Raw genomic sequence first — 21672 nt, forward strand, 5'->3', positions numbered from 1 at the left:
CTCTGGAACTAAGACTTTTAGGCTAATAGAGAATAAGGTTGTGGGGACATGAAGCCAAAATTTTGTTAGTGGGTCATTAAGGGTAATTTTTAGTGGTATCATTTCTGTTTCCATTCCTTGATTCCTGGACCCATGGATCCTAGCTATATTGGAGAAGCTCTACCATATAGTGGATGCTAATTAAAAGCACATACAGCCTTCTGAAGAACTTTGTCCCAGCTCTGCAAGATATTGCACCTAGCTGGCACTGTAAGTGCATCTTCAAAAAGCCATTCCACTATTCTGTCAAATCAAATGCTTCTGGCTGGTGGGGAACATGGTAAGACCAGTGAATCCCATGAACATAAAGCTACACTTATTTGACTATGAAGTGAGTTCCTTGGTCAGGCACGGTGCTGTGTGGAATAGCATGCCAGTGGCTAGGGCACTCTGTAAGTCCACAAATGGTGGTTTGTCCACACCAGTGAACTAGAAACTTTACTGAAGTTATAGAGACCCTTGAATTTTTCATGAATTTATTACCCATTCCTGACAAGGATATGCTTCATTGATAAGTATAGTGTGATTGCTATTCTCATTTACTTGATCCAATCAACATAATGTCATCACCGTGACGAACCAATGTGATACATTGTAGAAGGGAAAGGTGATCAAGATCTCTGCAAAAATTAAGTTCTAACCATGAATGGAGAGTTGCTATAACCCTGTGGAAGGACAGTAAAAGTGTCTCACTGGCCTGACCAATAAAGAGTCTTATATAAACATATGGAGAAAGAGGCATTTGTCAGATCCATAGCTATGAAGTTAATCTGATCAAGCATATCTAGCACTGCAGCTGCAATCAGAGACACCATCTGATTAATAATCAGCTGTCATTCTCCAGGATCCATTTATCCTCTTCACAGATCTAATAAGAGAGTTAAATGAGGGATGTAGTGGGAACCACATTCCTGCATCCTTCAAGTCCTTTATGGTGACACTAATCTCTGTGATACTATGGTGTTGTTTTTGACTTACTGCTTTTCCAGGTAGAAGTTTATGTACAAAGAGTGCAGGAACTGTAGTTTCATGACCTAGGGCAACAGCAGTAGTCATGTTCACACCCACTCAAGAAGATCCAGCATCTGGTTTCCTCCTTCTTCCATCTTTCATTCCATCTGGGCCTCCAATCTATGAGACTGTTCCGCCCATATTCAGGTGGGCCTCTCCACTCGGTTTGCTGTTCCACATGTCAATTATTTCTGGAAACACCCCTATCAACACATCCAGAATTCTCCTAATCCCAGGCATATCTTAATCTAATAAATTGACAATCTAGATTAATCATCATACCATCCAAGAATATGTGCTACCTTTTGTCTTCTAGTGTCTTCTTCAATTTCCTTCCTCAGTTATTTTGTAATTTTCATCGTAGAGGTCTTTTACATCCTTAGATTTATTACTAAATTTTTAAAATTTATTGAGAAGGGGATTCTTTTCCTAATTTTTTTCCTCAGCAAGTTCATTATTGATGCAATGAAAATCTTCTGGTTTTTGTAGGTTGACTCTTTATCCTGCTAGTTTGATGAATTTGCTTTATATGTTCTAAGAGTTTTTCAGTGGAGTCTTTAGGGTTAAAATCATATCATCACCATATAGAGATAATTTTACTTCCTTCTTCTCTATTTGGATCCCTTTCTTTTCTTTCTTTTGCCTAATTGATCTGGCTAAAGTTTCCAGCACTATATTGACTAAGACTGGTAAAAATGAACACTATTGTCTTCTTCCTGGTCTCAGAGGAAATGCTTTCAGTATTTCCTTATTCTGGTTGTTGTTAGTTGTGGGCATGCCATATATAGCCTTTATTTCTTTAGGTATAATCCTTCTGTACCTAATTTATTCAGGATTTTTATTATGAAGAGATGTTGAAATTTTATCAAAGTTTTTTTTTAACTACTGAAATGGTCATTTTATTTTTGTCTTTCATTCTATTTATGTGGCATATTACATTTATTGATTTCCTCATATTGAACCACATTGCATCCCTGTAATAAAACCAAGTTGATCATGGTGTGTGATCTTTTTAATGTGCTGTTGAATTCAATTTGAAAGAATTTTGTTGAATATTTTTGCATCTAGGCTCATCAGAGATAATGGTTTATGTTTTCTTTTCTTTTTGTTGCATCCTTATCAGGTTTTGGAAGTAGAATAGTACTGGCTTCAGAGAATAAGTATTGAGGGCTGCCTTCCCTTTATGTTTTATGGTATTATTTGAGGAGCATTGATGTTAGTTTCTCTTTTAAATTCTGGTAAAAAAAAATCATCAATGAATCCACCCAGATTGAATTTCTTTTTGTTGGAGACTTTTTATTACTGCTTCAATCTCATTACTTGTTATTGATTCTCTTCCAGAGAATTAATATTCAAAATATATAAAGAACTCAAGAAACTTTAATTGTAAAAGAGCAGGTAACCCAATCAATAAATGGGCAAGTGATCTGGAAAAAAAAGCTTCTCAAAAGGAGTTCAAATGGCCCATAAATACATGAAAAAAAAATGCTCAATATCTTTAGTCATCCGGGAAATGCAAATCAAAACTACATTGAGATACTATTTTGTCTTAGTTGCTCATATATATATATGTGTGTGTGTGTATGTTTATTGTTGTTGTTGAGAGGATGTAGAGAGAAAGGAAACTTTATATGCTGCTTGTGTAATGTTGATTAGTGTAGTATAACCACTATGATCAATGGTATGTCGGGGGTGGAGGGGCTCAAAAAACTAAAAATAGAACTACTCATGATCCATCTATCCCAATCCTGAGTATACTGAGTATATATCAGAGGAAATGAAATCAGCATACAAAAGAGATACCTCCCTGCCTGTGTTTATTGTGGTATTATTCACAATAGCCAAGATATGAAATCAGCCTTGGTGCCTATCAACAGATGAATGGGCAAAGAAAATGCTATATGTACATATAAAATGGAGTATTATTTAGAGATTAAGAAAATGAAATCATTTCATTTGCAGGAAAATGGATGGAAGTGGAAGATACAATGTTAAGCAAAATAAGCCAGATATTGAAAGAAAGTATCATATGTCTTCTCTCATATGTGGAAGTTGAAAAAAAAAGTGACATGAAAGTAGAAAGAGAATATTCATCAAAGAGGAAGGGAACTGTGAACCAGGGATGATGGGCAGAGACAGGAAGCAAAGGAGGGCAGAAGGGAAGGTTGTCATCATCAAGGCAAAACACACGCATGTATATAAATGTAGAAATGAAACCCATTAAGTTATACAATTACTATATGTTAATAATTATAAAAGAAAGGAGAGGAAGTAAGAAAACCTTGGGGAAATTTTGAATCTCAGATGTTGAGAGTCATATCTTCCTACAAAAGATTCTTTACAGTGATTTCCAGAAATATAACAGTTGAATGTAGAACTGAACAAGAGCAGTTGTGTTCCTATGTACCTCTGAGTATACAGATAATAGTCCCTATTTATATAGGTATTTACTTTACACGCATAATTAATATTTTATGGAAAATTGTTTGAAATGCATCTGTAACTGGATAACTGGAATGATTTAACTTATAAAACTTTAACGTATATTCTCTCCCTTTCTGTATAACTTGATATAGCATTCGTTATAATATTTGCTGCTCATTTTAGTTATTGTCATCCCCTCTTTGGAAGCCTACTTAATGTTCTAATTAAAAAGTTTTATTTTTAGAGCAGATTTAGGTTTAGACAAAGATAGAGCATAAAGAACAGGTTTCCCAGATATCCTCTCATGTTCCCTCCTGCTGCAACACATACAAGATTCCACTATTAATATCTTGCATTATTGTGGCACACTTGTTACATTCTATTAAACTAGGATGAAATAAATTCCATAGTTTACCTTAGGTCAACTCTCTGCGTTTTGTACTCCATGAATTTTGACAAATCTATAATAACTTGTATCCACCATTATAGTAACATGCAGAGTAGTTCCACTGCACTAAAAATCCCCTAAGCCTATACATTTTAATGGAGCAATTTCTCTCTAATAGCTGGTTATCATCTTAACATGACTGATAATGTTGCTTCCAAGAAGACAGCATGTTGAATCTTTACAAAGTAATGGAGAAAAGTCAATAGAACTCAAAATGTTGGAAAGGTCAATACCTACTACCAACTTGCTGGGAAAGCTGCCAAGTTCATAATAATAACATCTTTAGCCTTCTCAAGAAGGAAAAGATGATGGATGCACATAAGATCTTTAGATATATCAATGATTCAAACAAGAAAGAGATTCGGTTTTTTTGCTATTATAGTTAAGCATGATACCATGAACTAAAGAGATAATCATTTGATAGACTCCAAAGTTCTAAAACCTTGTTAGCAACACCCAATGTATAATTTAATGTTGTCCAAGAAATTTTCATTTTCCATATCATTCTCTTTAAAAATAAAGACTTTTTTTTTAAAATGTCACATTGCAACAGTACAACTACAGCCACATACATGGGAAATGCTATCAGAGGAGACAATAGTGATATAAAAGGTAAAAAGACAATGTTCCATGTCATTGCAAAGCTGTTTACAATTTTAAAAACAGTAGTCACTTTATTTTGATAAAAATTTTTCTATTAAGGAATTCCTTGCCAAAAGGGGGGCGGAATGCATAACAAAGTGTTGCACATCATCCTAGTTTGTTACCCACCCCCACAATCCTCCCCAAAATGCAGATAAGCTGATAAATGACAATCCTACATCAGGTTAAACAAAAGTAGGAAGGTCTTATTCCTTAGGAGGAAAATTGTCCTAACTTGAGAGATATTGTGGTGAACAGGTCATTATTTTCTATCATTTCTGCTTCTACCCCAGGCTACTTAATATTATCAGAGAAAGCCACAGAATTGTGCCAATTGAACCTACAACAAATTAGCCTATCTAAAATCAAACAAAATCTCTACACTGCTCAGAAATCATTTTAATTGTTCTTTGTCTCCTTATTGCATATGATATTTTACATGTATTAAACCATTTCCAATCATCTCAAGTCTCTATCCCAGCACACTGGACTGATGACATTGACCCTGTGCTGAAATTGTTGAGACTATCAAATTAAAGGTTCTCCATAGGCTCATCATCCACTCCGCCTAACCAGATAGCAAAGACACCCCAGCCCTCTATCTTGTCAATCTCTTCTTCTCTGAGAATTGATCCATTGGCCAGCTCTCCATTATTGCATTTTTATTCTCCCATGTTTGTGTACTTTTTATTCTATGCCTGTCATTTAATCAAGTGTTTTTTAGCCTTAAAAAAAACACACACTCAGTTTTCATCTTTTAGTGTTTATTGTAGGGTTACTTATTTTGGATTTTTTTTTTGCAGGGACAGTAATAGGGATTGAACTCAGGGGCACTTAACCACTAAGCCATAGCCCCAGTGATTTTTTTTCTTATATTTTAAGGCATGGTCTCATTATGTTGCTCAGGACCTCATCATGTTGCTGAGGCTGGCTTTGAACTTGCAATTCTCCTACCTCAGCATCCCAAGCCACTGGGATTATAAGAGTTAGCCATGGTATCTAGAGCTTACACTGGATATTTTAAAAGTCCAAAGTAGTTGTTAAGGCTAATTATATACTCCCTATTACATATATATTGTATTGTTGTAGAGGTGGCCTGAAAATAGGCTTGAAATTATCTTGCCAAACAGAAGGAGAGATAGATAGGTGAAGATAGAGAACCACAAGGAAGCTCACTCCTTTAACTAGTAGGACTCAGTGAAATGGAAATAGGGCATCCAATAATTGATTAAGACATCCTAAAGAATATGAATAATCTCCTTGAGGCTTTTTCTCCAGTACCTTGCAACTAGGAAGCCCAGATCAAATTCAGATCTCACTCTTTTTAGTGACAATTTCTTAAAAGTCTGTTTCGGGTCTCTAGAACTGAAGGTTGAAACTCATCAGGGACAATGCCTCATATCCACTCTCTAGTAAGATCAATACATATAGAACTTGGTCATGGTAGAAGTAAATTCTTCCATTCCTGATGTGCCTACACATCATTTCAAGATATGTGTACCAGCATACCAGAACCCAGAGTACAGACCAGTAGAGCTGAGACTCCTGCCCTGATACAGAAGCTAATTAATGGTATACTCTTTCTTTCTTTCAATCCCACCTTGAATTAATTTGTCACTTTTATTACTCAGTGGGAATAACCCCTTGGCTATAAGCTTCATAGAGCAGAAGCTATAAATAAGAGCAATTCTCATCAGCATGATCAAGTAAGATCTCATCCCAAATAAAATGAAATCCATAGATATGATTTGTCCTTGATATCTACACAGGATGCTTACAGTTACTTTCACTGTCTTTGGAAAACTGAATCAAAAGCAGCAGCAACATTTTGTTATAAGCAATGTTTTCCATGCATTAGCTCATCTAATTTTCACAACAATCCTATAGCATGAGTATTTTTATCTTCATTTTTTTTACAAAAATGAAAGTCAATGAGTAGTTTGGTTTTTTCCAAGGTATGAAGTGGCATGATGAGGGTTCAAAGTAATCACTCACCTCCTGTTTGATCGTGCTAAAAACCCAAAAGTTTTTAGCAGTATAGTATCATTTTCATATTAAAATTTTAATAACTAATAATTACTATTTATACCCTACCTGATACTGATAAATTTTACTTGATCTTCACTACAACCCGTTATGCAAGTTGGTTTTTGGTTTTGTTTGTTTTGTTTTGCTTTGTTTTACCATTTAATGTGAAAAACTTGGTCAAAGTCTGTTAGAAGCAAAGCTAATTTCAGAACCCACACTTACAACCACTGTTAAATACTTTGAAGGTGTCCATGATATATATCTTAGGAACATCTTGAGAAAAGTAGTTTTTTTCCCAAGATAAAGTCATCTATCATGCATAATTTCTTGAGAATTTATTGCAAACACGACATGAAATAAAATCCAATATGGAAAGGTTTTATCTCCTCTAAAGTCTACATTTTTATAGAACACTTGGGGTAGCCTATAACAGATTCCTATAATGTATACATCTTATTGTGCCTTATTCCTGAATGGTCTCCACTTTAACCGTCATTACCTGGCTCATAAAAAAGCTAATATAATTTTTTAAGAAAGCCTGAAAAATCGCACCTGCATATACTAACTCCTTTGCTGCCTTTGCCTTGGACTTCCTATCTTCTGTTATTAGAGCTAAATTCTGCACTTGAATTGATTTCTCCAAAACCTAATTTAAGTCACAGTTTTTTGAATGAGTCAATCCAAACCCCAGGTTTCTCCTCCTTGCTGTTCACACTTTGTTGCAACGTCCTAGAACACTAAACATTATAGCAATCATTTAATAAATATTGACCAATGAATTTAATAGGTTTTTGAAATGTATTGACAAATGTCCTGTTTCTATCTTTCCCCAGTATTTCTAATCAATTGAAATAAAATTCATTGAGATATTTCCAATTATCACCCAACATGATTCTGCAACTTGTTATCCCAAACACATGGAAGATTTTCTCTGTTCTTCTTGGGTCTCTTTAATGTATCTTAATTTAAATTTATGCTTCCAGACCAGTACTAGGGTCTCATATACTCTAGAAATTCCCAATATTTATGGATGTGAGAAATGTAAGGAGTGCCTATTATCCTTTGGGTACAGACAGTACTTCATCTCTTCTATTGCCTGTTCTTCAATGGAAATAAGTGGGGTATGAGTCCATTACAGATAGAATTCATATTACACACAAAGTTCCTGGTAAAGTCCTCTATAAGTAACTATTCTGCAGTATCATGACATGACCCACATTGACTATATTATTGTTGAGAATCCTCCAAAATCATATTAGGATCTAATCTAAGGCAATGATCATGGCTGCACTAGGTGAAGTACTAAGAAAATAAAAGAACTACAGCCACTTATCACAGTATGGTGACTGGAAGATATAAAGAGATTTGGTTCAGGAAGTAAGTTCTTGAAGAATATAAGGATGCTCCACAAATAATATAGTTGGTTATGACAACTAAATATAGTCTGAGAGCTTCTTTTTCCTTATTGTCAATAGAATAAAGCATCACAATATAAAAACAAACAGTTCAAGTGAATTTAGGCAACCACATTTTGAAGTGTGTGAATAGACCTGAAAATATTCTTTAAGCCCTGTGTACTTCAACTCAAGAGTCATTGGAAGATTTATATATTTGTTTATTAATAAAATACTAAAAAAAACATGCTTACTATATGTCATGCAACTTCTAAATGCTCTTCAAATGTTATTTAATCCTCATTAAAGCTGTGTGAAGGACATAATATTATCATTCCCATTTAACAGATATAGACACTGAGGTGCAGAGAAGTTTATAAACATGCTCAATGAGCATGGTGGTGCACACCTATAATCCCAGTGGCTTGGGAGCCTGAGGTAGGAGGATAGCAAGTTTGAGGTCAGCCTCAGCAACTTAGCAAGGCCTGAAGCAACTTAGCAAGACTGTCCCAAAATAAAAAAGAACCTGGGATGTGGCTCAGTGGTTGAGTGGCCTTGTATTCAATCCACAGTTTCCCCCACACACTCTGCAGCAAGAAAAAGATAAAACATGCTCAAGGACATGCAACCAGGAAATCTTGTAGTATATTTCAAACCAGGCTTAAGGTATCAGAGTCTAATACTTTGCCACGGTACAATGTTCCCCTCTGTTATGCATGCTTCTTCCTACTTAAAATGACACTATTGTTTTTATAATTATCAAGTGTTAGTTTCACAACAATAATGGACACTTGGAATACCATGAGAGACAAGGCAAATGGGCTCTTCATCTTTAAGAATCTTATGTGGTAGGAAATACAAGCCATTTGAGAAACATATAAAGTTTATGATAGGGGTAGAACAAGGTACGCAGGGCCCAGAAGAGGGATGTCTCACCAAGATTAAAGCTAGTATGGAAGGCTTTCTAAAGGAAGTCCAGTTTCAAAGGAAATCCAAAAATTGGATAAATAAAGTTGGCAAGGAAAGGAGGAGTTATGTTCCAGAAAATGGAGGCAAAAAAAAATTTAATGGAAATATTCAGTCTGGCTAGATTACAGACTGTGTGGTAAAAATGGAGGAAAATAAGACTGGTCAGGCAGAAAGGAACAAGATAATGTAGTTGTTTTTAGTCCTTGTGAAAAAATATAGATTTTTTTTTAATCCTTGCAGCAGTGGGGTGAAAAAAATAATGTAAAGAGTAACAAAATCAGGCTTGCAATTTTAAAAGATCATTTGAATGCATTTAGCAGATTAAAATTACAACTCTCTTGAAAACTAGGATTAATGTCCTGACCATTAATGCAGAGGCCAATGAAACTGGACAGAGAGACTCAGGCACTGACCAAACCATGCTGGACAACATTGAAAGAGGATGGGAAGGGGACTGGGGATATAGCTTAATTGTAGAGTGCTTGCCTTGTATGCACAAGGCCCTGGGTTCAAGCCCTAGCACTAAAAAAAAAGGAGGGTGGGAGGATCTCACATTTCACTGACTGTCCCTGGTTGCACAGCAGGGCAGTGGTACTGGTGGAGCCCTAAAATATGGCTGCCATCATTTGCAGCAAACAGAAAATCTTCTGCTCCATTCCCTGACCATAATGAGCACCTCTCTGCCTACAATGAAGAAAGGAATACACCTGGAAGTAGAGAGGAGGCTAAACAAATGTCCAGGCTATATCCTGGGAGGTAAACCTCCACTAGTAAAGAACTGAAGTTTGTGAGTCAAGAGAATCACTAAAACCTGTTTTTAAGCTCTTTACATGTTCATCAATTTAGAAAAGTAGGCAGAAGATACAAAAACCTCTTGGTCAATCTAAGTCACACTTTGATACAGTACTACTATAGATTAAAATGATATAAAATATTTTTAAAGTGAGATACACACTGATGTGAAAGGAAATTTAAAATACATAATTAAAGTACAAGGCTTTAAGCAGAAATATTAAAGATACAGAACACATTGATTAGAACAAAACAAATGCTATGGATAACAATAAAGCACAATAGAGAAACAGTTTGGGGTAGGTAGTTATGCATGAGTGGTAAAGGTAGGTCTTCTTAAAAAATTAACAATTTAAGAAGCTGGTGAGTCTAATTCCCCCACATGGTTTGGTATCCCCTCAAAAGTGCATCTGGGGGCTGGGGTTGTGGATCAATGATACAGTATTCACCTAGTCCACAGGAGCACAAATAAAATAAAATAAAGGTAGTGTGGTCACCTACAACTAAAATATATATAAAGTCCATCTGATAGATAATGCAAGAATGGTCAGAGGTGAAGTGATTGTATTATGAGGGCTATTACCTAATTAGTGGATTAATCCATTTGATGGATTAATAATTTGAATAGATTACTAGGTGGTAACTATAGGCAAGTGGGGTATAGCTAGAGGAGGTAGGTCACTGGAAATGAGACCTTAGGGATTATATTGTGTGTGTGTGTGTGTATGTGTGTGTGTGTCTCTTTATTTCTGGCTACCGTATGTTGAGTACCTTTCTTCCAGCATTCCCATCAACTGTGATATTCTGCCTTACTGCAGGCCAGATCAATGGAGTTGGCAGTCCATAGACTGAGACCTCTGCAACCATGATCCCCAAATAAGCTTTTCTTCCTCTAAGTTTTTCTGGTCAGGTATTTTGGTCACAGTGCACAAAATCAACTAACACACCCAAACTGCCCTTCAATGAAAGGTTGAAAGTGGTTATTTCTTTTTTTTTTTTTTCTAATAGACAATTTCTGAGTGACGGTTGAGGGCTTTAATGTGTTCTTTCACTTTCCACAAAGAACATATAGTATATTTTCAATCAGGGAAAAGGGATTTTTTTTTGTTAAAAGAAAAAAAAGGTAACCTACAAGATTGACTGTAAAATTAGAAGTTCTGCACCAGGCACAGATTGCTTTATAGGCAAGTTTTGCCAGCATTTTACAAAAGAAAATCATCTTAACCATATACAGACTTCCAGACAATAGGGTGGGGAGGGAATGTTTTTCTACTTGTTCTCTGAAATCAGTAGATTTTCATTTCAAAATTAGAAAAAGAATTTATAACATGATAAGCCCATTTATTCATGAATACAGATGTAAAAATCCTAACTAAAATATTAGCAAACCAAAACAGTCTATAAAAAGATAATGTAGCTTAACCATGAGTAGATACCAGGAATCCAAAGAAGATTGGATCATTAAAAATCTGTAAGTGTAATTCACCATCGTAACAGATTAAAGGAGACAAACATATGATAATCATAGTTAATGCAGAATAATGAAAGGAAAGGGAGCAATGTACAGGCTTTGCTGGCTCCAGAATGCTTATATGTGAGGACAGTCAGGGACAAATCATGCCACTGCACTACCCACCTCTCAGCACTCTGTACCATCTAGTCATCTTTCTGGTCCAGTGGGATTCTGCTGGAAATAAATAGGAAATAGGCAAAAATAAGTTTAAAAGTAAATCTATATTAATCTACTTTTCAAAATCTAGTACTTAATACTTGTCAGTTTTCAAATCCCAAACTGTCTCTAGCCCAATGAAATATTTTTCTGCATGCTCCAAGAAGCAGTATACTTGTTGTTTTATGTTTCTTCAATTCATAAATTAAGTCAACTACATTGATTATTCATAAGTGTATAAATATAATATAAATGTAGTGTGTAACATTGATATTATACATTATAGACTTAGCAATGTGTTTTATTTATAAACTACAGACTAGGTCATTTCTTCCCCAAACTCAAACACAGAAATAAAAGTAACTCCAGACATTAGTTCTTACTTAAATTATGAGTTTGACATGCTTGAAAATTCTTTCCTTGGAAGTAAGGATACAGATGTGGGAGAAGAAAAAAGATTTACTAATAAAACCAGAAATGCATTACTCTCAACAGGAGTTCCTCGTTTTATTCATACAAGTGAGTAAAGATGATATGTCCATATAGCAGGAGGGAAATGTGATCTGTGGTAAAAGAGAGAAGGATATATACCATATTTTCAAAAGAGATAATCTTTGGAAAGAATTTATAAAATGCTGTCATCTCAATGGTAGTAATAATAACAGCAGCAAGTAATATCTAACATCAAAAAGTGGAAATGAGGAAGGGAAAACCACCCCACCACTAAATGGACTTTTCCAAAGAATGACATGAATCCTTGTGTGGCTGCCATCAAAGCAGGTGCCAGTTCATAGAAGAAAGAAGAAGAGGCTGGAAGGTAGGTTGGAGCCACCAGGTTTTCCATGCTGAGGTTATTTTACTATATTCTAATCCAAATCCATGTCAGTTTATAGGAAAGCATGCAAATTCTTGAGGTCATTTTTTAGTACCTTGAATAAATATGTTTTTATATGTTGTGCATCCCATTCTGTCCAACCATAGCTCTTAAAAGTCAGTTTCATACCTAAAGTCAGAATTTCCAACACAGCTCATCATTGGATCAGGAAATATCCTGATGTAAGTCTGCCTCTATCACTAATTATTATCACTAATTATTATTCAACAGAATAAGTTGAACTTTAAATAATATTCCCTTAAAATGATACGACCTTAAATTTCCATATTCACAACTGATTCAAACTCATTATTGGTTTTTGAACTTGTTCATATTTTCCTCTTAACATTTAATATTCTCTTTTCTCAAATTGTCCAAAATCAAAAGATGAACATCTAAAAGGGAATGAGATCCTGCCGGCCCTCTCAACAGAAAAGTTCTAGTTTTTCATGAGCCACTGGTTGCTCATCTGTGTGCATAATAAAATAAAAATGGTTTCATGCCAACTTTTAAATTCTTTCAACACAATGAAGCTTCTTTTTCACAATGCTTGGGTTTGTTGCATATAGCACTTATAGGTGGTGAGAATCAGGGAGAAAATGGATTAGGAATCAAAATATCCTGATGTAAGTCTGCCTCTATCACTACATTATCACAGTGATTTGGGGAAACTTAACTTACTAACTAGAAACAAATCAGTAAAATGAGATCATGACAATATTTTATTTGTGAACCCCATAGTGTTTAAATGAAGATCAGCAAACGATGTATATCAAAGCACTCTGTAACATGCATGGTGGTGGTATTATTATTATTATTATTATTATTATTATAAATACATTACCCCTCAACTGTAATGGGGATTCTTGGAAAGAACATGCACTTTGAGCTATTCATCTGGTGACGGTGTTGGGTCAATCAGTCACCCACATTATTTGTTTTCCTTTGTGATTGGTCAGCATTAGAAGTATAGTCCTTGGTATGTACTGGGCTTCTTGAGAAGCCTCTTAGCCTAGAGGGAATCTACTGCACTTATGGGTTAGCATAACAATCCCCTGACTTTGACCCCCTCAAGGACCATCTGGTACTGGTACAGGACCTCAGGCTATCTGAATCTTAAGGGTAGATTCTAATGAGTTTTTATTATTGAATTAGGTAAAGTAAGATATTAGATTTCACATTTATATAGTAGAAATCAGTTTTCAACAACTATAATATCTCATGTAAATCTCAAAATAACTTTGACATCATCCTATTATAATTCTCTTTATAAAAGTCCCCAAACTGAGGCTAAAATGAAATATGTGACTTGCCAAAAGTCACACAGCATATAAGTAGGAGGGCGAAGAACAGGCCCAGGTTATTTGGATTGCGGGGCTCTATTTCAATATTTAGAAACTCCCAGTGCTCCCTGAGAAAAAGGAAAGACACTAAAGGAAGGGGGAAAAAAGAAAAGAAACCATATGAGTTTTGGTAAAACTATGGATTGGAGTAAAGATTTTGATCTTTTAACAATCACATTATCTCAGCAGCTTCCAGAGGGGCCATATGCCTCAAAATACAAGGCATCCAGGAAGGAAATGCTTTATTCCTTCCACAGAGAAAAATAACAATAAGTGTCCAAGATGGAAGAGGGACCTTGTTGGCATATTACAATGCCAAAGCTCCACAGCTTTCCTGGTCATCTGAAATCTAAGGCCACTGAAAATAACTGGGCAATGGCCCTCTGGTTATGATCACTCTTGATTCTACAGAAATATCTGCAATAGGTTGGTCCTACTGCAAAAAGGTAAAGCATTTGTCCTGTTATTTCTATGTGTTTTTAGTAAAGAAATGTGAACTCACAGACATGAATAATTTCCCTAAAGTGACTCTTCACAAGAGGCACACCCAAAATTCAAATCCAAACTTTCAAATTCTAAAGTCATTGATCTTTCAAATTCTAAAGATCTTTCTGTGACTATTTCCATCCCTGAATGCCAACATATTTAGCCCCAAACTCCTACAATCTATTCCAATGGTTCCTTCTTCACTTGATCTTCTTGTTTCTCATGTCAATAGCAAACACAAAGGAAACAATCTTTGTAGTGCTAAAATACACTATTCTTTTAAAAAATGTTTAAAACAAAACATAAGAGTTGTACATATTCATGGGGTAGAGTGGAATAATTCAGTATACATATACAATGTATAATGATCCTGTCAGTTATACAATCCATTTTTAGCTCAGCTGATTCTTTCATTTTTAGCTATTATAATGTATGACTCCTCGATTGTGCTTTGAGATAATTTTATGCCAAAGGTTTGCTTTTATAAAGTGAAAACAAGTTAATACCTATTTAAGTTGGGGTCTTTGATAAAATACAATACTAAGGGGCAATTATAAGTCTTATGAGAAAAGAAGTAACAGCTGAGGTCATTGATATCTCATTTGGTAGAAGGTAAGAACCTGGAAAGTATAAAAACTATTGGGTATTACCTTTTGTATGTTCCTGCTTTGCAAAACCTAAATAATTAAATGAGTTTATTGATTTTTATTGAATTCTTTAGATTTGTAAATTTCTTTTGGTTGACTTTGGCATTGTTCTGTTTTATTGAGGTGAGAATAAGTGGTTTAGCATGAGCTATATATCCTGAATGAGAAAGGAATGAAGAGGTATTTATATTATGTATAAATAGATACTTAGATTATGTCTATATCTTCTCTTAAGCAAAACTGCTTTGTAATTTGAGGTCTTTAAAATGGAAGGGCCTTCATAAGGACACTTCATCCCCAAGAGCTATTCAGATAGAGGATAGAGAGATGATCACTAGGTTATTCTAAAGGGGATTTAAGAATCTGATGGAGGATGAAGGTCCCTTTCCAGTCTGACATTCCATAAGATTCTGTGAAATAAGTAGAATTTCAATTTGTAAAAGTGTGCCTCATACAATTTTTCTAACATCATTAAATAAATTGTCTATCTTTAGACAAACTGTTTGATTTAAAATAACCATACCGAGGACCTCACAGCTGTAGCTGCATATGGGACCAAGTCAGGATGCGGAGTAGTTGTGAATTATAGGCTTATTATATTTCAAGAGGATCAATTTGATCCCAGGCTGTATCCATATACAGTATTCTATAAAGCATCGTATTTAGAAACACTGAATCTTTCTGAGGCCATACCTCAATAGCTCCTATTCCTTTTTTCCTGTCCCCTAACTTGTCAACACATTCGCTCCTGCCAGCTTTGAAGACAAATTAGCAGCAAATTCAATATTACAGCATTTCAGACAGTGTACTTTGGTCAATATCTGAAAAGAAACTAGGAAAGGTGATGGAATTTTCTCATCTAGACAGGTCATCTCTGTATAGTGTGGTGTGACCTGAAGTTAGAGAAGTGGACTGAATGCCTTCTCACACCTGCTTCCAGTCTTAGGTCCTGTGATAAACTCTTGGATTTTAGTGAGCAAGGGTAGCTTATTCTAGAGACACTTGTATTCTTGCATGTGCTCATGCTATTGTACAATAGCAATGGAGTATTTGAGAGAGGAAAGGAAGGCAGGGAAAGAAAGAAGAGATAAATAAGGAACAGGGAAGGATGTGAAGAAGTGAAAAAGAAAGCAAGAGTAAAAACAGAAACATAATTGCACCATCTAAAAGAAATAATTCTTCCTCTCTGACTACCAGTGCCATACAGGAGACCTGCAGTCCTCTGATGCAGTTTAATTTTTGCCTGAGCCTACTTATGTGAGCCCTGTGGAGATGTCAGGATCTGCTACTCAGCATACGTGGCACACTAAAAGATATTTGGCGTGAAGACGATGAATTTTCAAACTAGTTCAAGAGTAATTGAAAATGGAATTCTGAGAAAAGCTAACGTGTATCCTTATCTCCACATAAACACATCAATACTCATATAAGCCTGCCAGCTATCTATCTGCTAGGAAACACTCAATACCGCTTCTTGTACACTGAGCAGATCATTGAGTTTTCTCTCAAAAACTAATAGTACAATCATTTGCAACAAGGAATTCTTCTTTGTCTGATGAAATACTATCCTCCCTGAGCTGCTGCCTTATATTTCAGGAGATATGGGAACTCAGTCTGTGAATTGCATACCCCAGGAAGAGCTCAGACTTGGGACCATCATATCACAGATTCCTGAAGCTGCAAGGAGCCTTAGAGATCATGCAGTCAAACCCCATTATTTTGTAAGAAAAACAGCTAAACTCTTAAAAGTCATGCTAATACCCAAGTTGCCTGTTACGTTTTCTTTCAAAATTGACTGTTCTCATTGTTTTTTTATTTTTTTGTTTTTTTAAGCAAGACTCCACAGTTTTAGAGGGAAAAAAATCCTTTTGGGATGGCAGCATGTCTTTAGTTCTAGCCTGATTTTCCAAATCATGAGTATGATGCTCAGAATAATTCTAATCCTAGGAAGAGCAAGAGTTCATGATTTGGGAAGAAATATGCAAGTATTCTGCTTCCAATAGTCAAGATTGTATCACCGAAAAGAAATCACTGGAAAAACACATAAGAACCATTATGCAATTTGATCCTTCCACAATCCAATGACGTGGTATTAATTTCCTACTTTACAGATGAGGAAAGGGAGCCTCTAAGTTCAAAGACCTGCACAAAAATAATATAATGAGTAAGTGGTGGATCTGGGAACTTAAACTTGCAAGAAATAGTTTTTGGAGGAATTGGGTGACCATAAGATCAAACACAAGTTGCTAGAGTTAGCCATAGGAAAAGAAGGACAGCAGTAAACATGATAAGAACAGAAGTACAAGATATTTTATGAATTGAGAAAGAAGTTGGTGGGATTATTACCACAAATATCCTCAAAGTTCTCTGTAAATCAAGAAGCTTATCCATTAAGTATAAATTCTAAAAGAACAAGACTAAAGACATAAGGATTTAAGAATGGATGGGAACTACTGTAAATAAATATAATGGAAAGTCACAGAAAACAAGAAAGCTAGTGAGGGGTAGATTGCATAAACGTCTGTAAGACTTTGTTAGTATGTTTTTATACTACAACTGGCAGGACAAGAGCTGAGAATGCAGATAGTCTGGCCTCATTAGATCCCAAGACTGGCACTCCATATCCATTTCGAGATCAAAAGCAAGATCACTACCCTCATTAAATGCCAAAGCTTAATTATCAATCATGGGGCCCAACAGCAAACAGGAATTCAAAAGAATTCAAAAGTGATTTGATAGCCCTCAGGAATAGGGATATATAAAGGAAAAAAAAACTGAATCAGTGGGATTACAGGCAGTGGTGCATACCTGTAATCACAGGGTCTCAGGAGGCTAAGGCAGGAGGATCACCAGTTCAAAGCCAGCCTCAGCAAAAGGGAGGCACTAAGCAACTCAGTGAGACCCTGTCTCAAAATTAAAATACAAAGTAGGACTAGGGGTGTCGCTCAGTGGTTGAGTGCCCTTGATTTTCAATCCCCAGTACCTCCCTCCAAAATAAAAACTGAATTTCATTTTCTTTGGTTTAATGGCATGGTAAAGATCCACCTTACAAAGATGAATCAAGAAAGTAAAAACAGGAAATCATATTACTGAGTATTATTACTATTAATATAACTGATCTTCAGGTATTAGGGATAAACCATTGTAAGAGACAATGAGACCCCACAGAAATAATCCTACCGGTTAAGTGAAGGAGGAAAAATAAGGAAAGTAAGGGGAAGAAAATCAAGTTTCCAAATATTGAGTCAAAACTTTTAAGGCTGTTCACAGGAGATGGAAAGGCAAACTACGAACCAAGAGCTGAAATTATCAGGATGGATTAAAATGTGTTGCAGAAATGGGTTGATGAATAATACTAAGAACAGAGGAAAGACAGTACAGAGGATAAATGGTGTTCAAAACAGAGAAAACAGTTTTGTATATAAAAATCACATGGCACTGCAGGTCTCATGGCTGCATCTTTTCCTAACCCAGTAAGAAAGCAAAGAAGACAGAAGCAGTATCTTCTAAAAAAAAGACATGATGGTGTCAAAAAAAAAAAACAAAAAACTAGGCTTGAATTGGGCCTGGCAAAGGGAATGGGTACCCTCAATTACGGATTACTTCTAGACCTCCCAAAATCTCAATATATGTGTACTAGGCTCACAGAGTACAATACACGGAGCTTCTATAATCTTTTTGGATCATCGTATTCTTTCATTCATTCTAATATTCTTTGATCACATATGCGGGAAATAAGTGACAGGATGATAGGAATATTGTACACAGTCTATCATCCCCAGTGACTTAAAGTCTTCATTGTAAACATGTCAAGGACTAGATCATTTTTGTAACATCAAATTTAAAGATAAACTAATCAGCCTTTCATTTATAAATCAGGACACTAAGATACAACTAATTAATGTCAGAGCCACAGTTAGGAGCCAGGTTTCTGGGCTACTAGCCCAGAGCTCTTAGACTAAATTATGCCATATCACTCTACACCAAGCTTAGAGGACATGCTAAGGAAAAAAAAGTGTTATTTCCCCAATTCTAAGAAATCTCCTTTACAGTCATTGCTTTACAATCTCCTCCCTAGCTCTGCTTTTCTTCTAATCCGTTTCACTTGGAAAAAAGCAAAGGGTGAACTGATTTGAGATTTTCCTATTATCCCCTTCAATTCTTATCCTATAATGAGAAATTACCACTCAATGGGTGGTGAAAATAGGAAGTAGGAAGAACAACTTAAGAACCTAAGAAATTCTGATCATTCTTTATATTTCGTAGTGGCTCATCTAGTTTTGTGTGGGGGCCAGGGGCGGGGGTGAGGGGTATTGTTTGTTTTCTATTTTATTCAGAATAGGTAATCCATAAAAATTGGTATTTTTAATTGTAGGTGTTCTTTGAGTAACTGATTAATCTGTCAGCCAAAAAAATTAAATGATTCAAACTTTGTGAAAATTATAGTAATAGACTTTTTTAACTTTTACTTAAAGAATTGTTCTATGACTTTTAGGTTTCATAAATATTTAAGGCCCATATGGTGTATATGCAATATGTGTTACTGAATCACCACTATTGGAATTAATATCTCAGCATAGCACATGCTGACATTTCTATAGTTTCAAGTACATACTGTGCCTGACTTTTTCCACCATAGGGCAGCTGTTGAAAAGCAATAGTAAACCACCTAGACATGTTCTGCATTCTATATACATTATTATATCAGAGAAAATAATTTAAATACTAAAAACTGATCTCTGGAAGAGATGGTCTCATCTAATTCTCTTTACCTATGACCCAGAATATACTCAGATTCGATGCAGGCATTTATTGATGAGCAGTAGATCTGGCCAAGACCAGATCCCTGCAAAGGAAGGCCATCTGCTAAGTCCCAGGACAGCAGTCTTTCCTACAGGGACCTCAACAGAAAGTGGCAAAAGATGCTCAAAGGCAAATAGAAGGAGTCACAGCTCTCAGTATCCTGGAGTCGCCCTGTCTCTGGCTGCTATCTTTCCCCCACCCCTTGGAGACACATTCCATGCTGACCCTCTTCGAATTCTCTGCAACAGTCACTGCAGAAGTTAGCACTTGCTCCGTGCTTTGTCTATAGACAGAGACACAACAAAGCAGACTCCCACAACAGAGAAAACCATATTACAAACTCAAGTGTCACAGGAGTGGGGAAACTGCCTACTTTGAGTCATTTTAATAATAACTGAATGAAAAGAACATAGTTTGAGGGCTTCTTCCTGACATATGGAATAGATTACAGATTTACTCTCATAATCTTCCTATAAAGGAACAAGCACATCGAACCCTCCTTTATGCTCTAAATACTTAATTCCACTCTTCTCTTTCTATAGGAAAGCTCATCCTTGAAGTTCTCCCAAATACCTCATCTTCAATAGAGTTTTCCTTATAGCCAGGAAGAATAATTCTTCTGTTAACTCTGCTAATCATATATAGCACTTTGCTCATGAAACTAAAACATTTACGACATTATATATAGTTTCAGAGTGTTTCTACTCAAAGTTATGACTGATTTTCTGCTTCCAAAGTGTGTTATATAATTTGTTATACTGTCTTATGATTTTTCTGCTTATACATCTGTCTTTTTCCCTCTCTCCTCCAGCTCCCCTCTCAGGGTGATCTTTTTGAGAACAAGACAGGAATTGTAGCCTATTTATCTTGCAGTCTGTCATTTGGTCAGCAAGCCTTCCAAGAGATTAAATGTTGCCACTGTCATTAGGCTGCAGAGTCTGTCAGTGGGACCCTGGCCTTTGTCTAGTACACCTGACTTCTGCCAAAAAGTCCTAGATCAAAATTCAGTATTTTTTGCTTTTGCTCCTTCTCAATCTGGACTTTGGAGAAAAAGTGATTTTGGAGCAGAACCTATAAGTACTTTGTAAGTACTACACATCCTATCTCCATCTTAAGAATCTTGAATTGCATGTGTTTTCTGACTTGATTAAAACCTTCTGGATACTTGGTTGTCTCTTCTTACTTCCTTGTTACTTTGGCTGTTCCACCAGGATCTCTTTCCAAGTCTGATTTTAAATTCTGCCTTTGCTTTCTGTCTTCTCCCATCTTCTTAATCAACCATAGGACTCAGGGCATCGGCATCTGTAGTTCACCCTTGCTTTCTTCTAACTCACTTTTTATTATTCTTACAATTTTTTTCCAGCTCTGAAAGTCAATGACCATTTCAATCTTATTCCACCTTGTCTTCTTTATTTTTTTCACAAAAGAATAGCTCATTTTTCAATACAATAGATTATTTTTCAATACAACTTTCTATATTCCAAACATTTAAATCAAATTCTACAGCAATCAGTGCTATAAGAAACAAGAGAAAAATAGCTGCAGTTGGGTGTCTCATCACAACCTGTCAATACCTGCTGTTGACATCTTATCTTCTCCCCCACAGCACTTGCCTTCACCTCCAAAAGAACGTTCTACATTCACAGTAGCATCATTCATGCATTTATAATGTAAATTTGCATGTTAGAGGGGAGGGAAATTCTCAAACTGCTTCTTTTTAGGCACTTTAAAATATTTCAGATCCGATGTTAATATTTTGAGTGTTCTTTAGAAGTCCTCCTCATGGTAGAAGCAAGGACTTTGGAGTTAAAGAAATCTAGGTGAAACACCAACTGTATGATCTTGGTTATTTACCACCACAGTATCTTCATTTACTCCTCAGCAAAAAACACACCAACTAAAAAAGTTTTTAGAAGGTTTGTGAGGATTATATGACACATGGTAGGCACTCAATAAATGATAGCTATTTGTGGTAAAGAAAAAGAAAGAAAAATCTCTACTTCTTAGATAGGGACACTCAATATGCAACCGTAGGAAGTCCAGCTGGAAAAAAAATGAGAAGAATTTTAAATCATTTTCATCATATTGGCTACCAAATCCAAC

The 21672-nt window shown here is 35.7% G+C and overlaps 1 long non-coding RNA gene across 17 annotated transcripts in view; it reads right to left on the minus strand.

The window, feature by feature from the left end:
- The window catches only part of LOC110597889 (uncharacterized), a 437292-nt gene that overhangs the window by 403167 nt on the left and 12453 nt on the right, over nt 1–21672 (minus strand). For 11 of the 17 annotated variants that reach the window (XR_013423959.1, XR_013423970.1, XR_013423964.1 and 8 more), the window contains exon 2: nt 11384–11434. The exons of 4 other annotated variants lie outside the window; for them this stretch is intronic. This is a non-coding gene — a long non-coding RNA (uncharacterized LOC110597889). The remainder of the gene's footprint in view (nt 1–11383; nt 11435–21672) is intronic. 2 more of the 17 variants (XR_013423960.1, XR_013423971.1) reach the window with 1 other exon arrangement.

This window comes from Ictidomys tridecemlineatus, chromosome 7, assembly GCF_052094955.1.
Source record: "Ictidomys tridecemlineatus isolate mIctTri1 chromosome 7, mIctTri1.hap1, whole genome shotgun sequence".
Classification (NCBI taxonomy): domain Eukaryota; kingdom Metazoa; phylum Chordata; class Mammalia; order Rodentia; family Sciuridae; genus Ictidomys; species Ictidomys tridecemlineatus.